Source organism: Sinocyclocheilus anshuiensis, unplaced genomic scaffold, assembly GCF_001515605.1.
Source record: "Sinocyclocheilus anshuiensis isolate Anshui unplaced genomic scaffold, SAMN03320099.WGS_v1.1 scaffold2270, whole genome shotgun sequence".
NCBI classification, from domain to species: domain Eukaryota; kingdom Metazoa; phylum Chordata; class Actinopteri; order Cypriniformes; family Cyprinidae; genus Sinocyclocheilus; species Sinocyclocheilus anshuiensis.
The window spans coordinates 104,550-110,238 of record NW_015557055.1 but is presented as its reverse complement, the minus strand read 5'-3'; the positions used below and the strand labels follow the sequence as shown (position 1 = coordinate 110,238).

The 5,689-nt window shown below is 38.0% G+C and overlaps 1 pseudogene; it reads right to left on the bottom strand.

The window, feature by feature from the left end:
• LOC107676410 (disks large homolog 5-like) overlaps positions 1–5,689 on the bottom strand; it is a 39,668-nt pseudogene that overhangs the window by 1,388 nt on the left and 32,591 nt on the right.

Below are 5,689 nucleotides of genomic sequence, written 5' to 3'. Positions count from 1 at the left end.
ATAGTAAATAAAGTTATAATAATATTTATTTACTTTACAATTTTTGGCCATTGATACATTATTTTCATGACAATTTTATGCTAAATTTCCTCATTTGTTAGTTGCTTTGCATAAAAAGTGTCTGACAAATGAATAAATGTATATAAATGACAATAAGCCACTTTCAACCCAGATTTCTCCATCTTAACGTGTCCTGTTGTTTTAATTGTGGGTGTTTTGTGATTCTCATCATGCTCATTTTCAAATGGTTCTAAAATTTTTAGATTTTTGTTGTCTTTAAGCAAAACGTAACACATTCATGACCTCGGTTCGGATATCTGTAAATGTATTCTCGTCAAACTTAAAATAGTTCAGTCAAGTGTCTGGGACAGCAAGAGTCTGACGTGGCTCGCACCTTCTCGGTGATTTCTTTAATGGACGCCACCGTCGTCACATCAAAGTGGCCGCTACGGCGCTTGTAATCGATGAAGAGACAGTCTTTGACGCCTCGCTCGATGGCCTGCTGGGTCGCCTTCATCCCCTCTGAACAACACGAAGAGTGAGTGAGAAATAATTCAACATCATCTTTTTATTATCCTGCAGTCGTAACAAGCCAAAACTGAAAACCCATCATCGTACAGTTGTTCTGAATGCTTTAAACTCCATTAAATGTCAGTAGGTCTCACCAGGTAAACAGCGGCAGTATTTCCCAGGAGCCTCTCTGAGCAGCATGTCTTTGATTGGCTCGACGAGGGGCCCCAGTATCAGCACCGGCCTGCGATTGGTCGATTCCACTTTCTGCACGCGCTGATACGCCGGGCTCAGACAGTCTGAACAAACACAGAGGATATGAGGCACGCTGAGGGCGAACGTGACGGTTTACTCTCTACACGCGTGTCGTTTCTCACCGTCCATGAAGGGCATGGAGTCTGTGCTGACGGCGTCTGCCGCCGGAGCGTCACGGCCTTCTTTGGAGCTGCTGCGTTTGTGTTTGAGTTTACGGCGGAAGAAGGATCGGCGCGCTGCGGCTGAGAGCGTTTTACCGGAACTGCTGTCGTCCTTACCGTCCGTGACGCTGTACTGCCGCTGGGAATCTTGATCTATCCTGCACACACACAAACAACATACTCTTAAGATACATGCATGTCATCGTTACTAGTACTATTACGGTTTTCTACTATTGTTATGTCTGTTGTACTTTTGTTGTACTGTTCCTTTGTTTATATACTTCCACCCCTCACTCACTCACTCACACACACAAATCATGTTGGCTGTCATGTATGTTTTGTTGACCTGGGTTATTTTGTATTTGATTTGTCATCGGTAAATTGTATATCTGTTTGCATAATAAAAAAAAAGATACACGCATGCTATTAGTGCTGTCACGATACTGCAATTTCTAACCTAGATACGATACCTTGAAAACTACTGATAGTCAATACCATTTTCGATTCCATGGGAATTGAAAAAATAAATAAACAACATATATATATATATATATATATATATATATCATACATCAATATATCAATTAGTAATTATAATTATGATCATTATTATTACACACAAAATATATATATATATATATATTACAAAAAACTAACAAAAATAAATTAATAATAACAACAATAATAATTATTATTTTATTTTATTTTACGGAAAACTACAGAGAGACTTGTTAACATACAAATTATTAGAAAAGGTTTGTTATAAATACTATATTATCATAAAAATCTATGACAGTCATTTCTTAATTTTTGTCAGGAGGTATGCAAAAATATTAAACAAAATAAAAAAATGTTATGACTATGGTAATAATACCATTTCATACAAAAAAAGAGCATTTAAGTATAAATATAATTAGAATATTTATTATTATTATTTTACAGAAAATCTCGAAATCTCGAAAACTACGGAGGACGCCTAAAACTATAACTCATTAGAAAAGGTTTTATTATAAAATATTATATTATTATGAAAAAAATCTGTGACAGCAATTTCTTAATTTTTGTCAGGAGGTATGCAAAATCAGTGCATGCCTTTAATATGAAATATGAGCCTCTTATGAATTCACTAAGAAAAAAAAAACTCCTGTACACTGGAGAAAAAACTGAAGGATTTTCATGTGTTTACTTCACATTTCTATAGCGAGAAGTATTATGTTTCCTATTTTTACCCAAAAAAGGGTGGTGTGAGCATTATTGAGCGCTATAAACACATGTATGTTTCATTTCAGATATTTCAGTATTGATATGTATCGAAAAATTGATAGTTTTGTCGCTATTATATCATGTGCATCACATTTTAAACAGCTTGACAAGGAACACGCTTTTCATGTTTACTTATGAAACAAAAGCAGTGATGATTACATGAACGCCACATATAGACAGACGTACATGCACTTGCTGGGCACGTGTCCGCGCACCAGCTTCTGTGCGTTCTCGTCCAGTTGCCATGCCAACCAGTAGCCCAGATTCCCCCCCGGCATCGTGTCGTCCACGTAGAGAATATCATCCTTCTTGAAACTCAACTCCTGCTCCAAATCACCAACATGGTCAAACAGCGCCCTGAAAGACAAACCGATCAAGAGTAAGAATATGAAAAGCATCACGCACTCAGAAGAGCAGGGCCATAATAACATATCAATAATATCTCTTAAAATTTACCTATTTGCTCTGTTTCAACCAAACAGTTATTGTGGTCAGTAAAGATTTATATGTGGCAGGGTTATTATTGTTAACGAAAACTAACACTAAATCCATAAAAAAAAATTTTTTTAATTAAATGAATTACATTTAATTAATGGATATATTAACGTTTATATAGATTTTAAATTTTTCAAACAAACTAAAAAACTTAATCATTAAAAAAAATAAAATAAACAAAAACACAACAAAATGACTAAAATTAACTAAACTTAAAACAGAAAATATATAAATATTAGAAAATATAAAATATAAATAAAAAACTATAAATTTTTTGCTAATTTTTACTAAATACTAACTATATTATTACATATGGTAAATTTAAACAAACAAACAAATAAATAAATAATAGCAAACAAGGAAAGAAGAATTTTTTTGTCCACCAACAAAACAATAAAATAAATATATTATACAACATAAAAATAATATTTACTTGAATATATATATATATAACTTGAATATTGAATATCTCACAAGACTAAAGAGATCCATGAATCTAGTTGTGCTCTTTATGAAATTTAATGGTCAATTAAAATGTCCAGAAAAATGAGTTAATATATCGCTCAGGAAAAACAGTCTGATCATTATCACATAATTAGCCCAGACAGGCTCATTAGGAATATGAAGCAAATGAATAAATATGCAAATAAATAAACTTTCTACAAAGGAAAAAAACAATAGTACAGTTTAGTGTCATTGCACACAAATATTAGACCACAAAATGCAGCAACTGACCAATCAGAATCAATGCAATAAATGACATTAATCTTTATAATTAATAGAATAATTAAGGAAGGATGATTCTGTATTCCAGTTGAAACTCATGAACAGACAGGTTTCAGTCTGTTACCTGATGTAAAAACCGTCTGCAGGTGCCTCTTTGACCCTCCTGAAGTGCTCGGGTCGGTGCTGGACTCTGAGGGTGACGTTCTCCGAGGGTTTCAGCATCTCTAGATACACCTCCTCAGCAGTCTTTTTCTTCAAACTCACGGAGTTACACTGCAAACAGGAAATGACATCACAACACCATCCAGCACAGTCAAACAGGGTAACGTGAGACTGGTTCTTCTCCTCTCTGCACCATCCAGACTAGAGGTCGACCGATGTATCGGTTTTGCCGATTAATCGGCACCGATAGTTGATTGCTGGAACTATCGGTTATCGACAAAAATCCGAGCCGATAGTTTTCCGGGTTGCGTCCATTGCTGGAGCGGCTGAGAAACTATCGGTTAATTAATCGGTATCGGCCAGTGTGGTCCAACCTAGCTATCGGTATCGGCAAAATCCACTATCGGTCGACCTCTAATCCAGACCATTACCTCCAGGATCAGGTCTCCAGGCTGCAGGCCTTCGGCTCCTCGAGCAGGACTGTCCTCTTCTAGAGCCTCCACGAAAACCCCCGTCAGGTTTCCTCCACAGATCTTCAGCCCCAGATCCACCTGAGTCTTCCTCAGCACCACCAGCCTTGGCTCCGCCTGCTTCCTGCCCTCGCTCCGATCCCTGGCCAATCACAGAGCAGACCGCACAGTTAGACCAATCAGAGCAGGACGCAACGCTTATGACAGTGAGAGAAAAATAATTGACGTGTGTGCAAGCATTTTCACAAACAAATCTTTTTTTAAGCATAAACTCATTTAATTGTTCAATTTCTCATAAAGCAAGACTTCATATCTTCATTTTGCAGCTCAAGTAAATGTATCTTGATTTAAGGATGTTTAGATATTTGTATTAGAAACCAAAACAAAAGTACTGAGGAAATTTTCATTTTTTGCAGTGCATTCAACATTTAATGCCATGACTTTATGAATTTAAGACTTTCTGCTCTGCTTTAAAGAGCTTTTTAAGCCTTAATTTGTTGAAGGGTGAATTAACACCTTTTTAAGACCCGCAGAATTCGGTTGCATACAAATACAAAATAATCCACGTAATTCTTTGTGAACGAGACCCAGTGTGTTTGTTACCTGTGAGGGCTGGCTGTGGGTGTGGCCTGTTTGGAGGCCGGGGTCATGGTGCCCTCGTCCTGTTCGCTGAGCGTGTCTATGTTGGAGTGCGTGTCGGGCGTAGAGTGAGAGCTTAAGGACGACTCCATCCGGGAGCTGGCACAAATGAACATGTCAGGACACTCATACCACGTTTCAAAAGCATGACAGAGTCACGTGTACGGTGTGTGTGTACCTCGAGCGGGAGTGATTGCCCAGCTGGTGCATGTGTGGGTTGTACTGCGCCAGTATGGTGATGGTGTCACACTGCTGCCCAATGATGAGTCTGGCCTGCTGCTCGGTGGCGTTCCTGAGATTAATGCCGTTAAACTGCAGAAAGAGAGACAGACAGAGAGAGATTCACACGTGCTCGATTTAAGCAGCAGCTCTGTATTTCTCTGTGTTTTCTGACGCACCTCCAGCAGCTGATCTCCAAACTCCAGGCGGTGCTGCTGAGCGATGCTGCCTCCCGTTACCTTGGAAACAAAGATGCCGCCATTCTCCCCACCCACTATAGAGATGCCGAGAGGCTCCGCCCCTTTTGGAATAGTGACACACCGAGGCTCTTCTATGTACGGCCTAAAATCCAAAAACACACAATATGGGCAACCGTCCATCAAGAGTCCGTCTCAGAGGAATCTAAAAGGAACGAACTATCAGTCGCTCACACATGCATTTACTGCCGTTTTCAGTTATGTACAGAATAGCAGGTTTGCATCAGAGTTTGGTGTTCAGCTGTTGTATGATGTATGAAAATATTCCAGGCTCAGGCTTTATTGACATTATCTGTGACTTTCTGACAGACAGCACAGTAAAAATGTAAAAAGCATGTAAAAAGCTACAGACTTTAGTTCAAAGTGATTAAAAACGTCTGCCAAATGGATAAACTGTAAGTATAAATGGAAATATTTAACTTGAGCCGGTAGACTTGGTTAATCAGTTCATTATTTCTTTGATTAATCAGATTAAACACAACTGCTTAGTTGATTAAACACACTATTTTTTACTTTATTTTTTAATCGATTG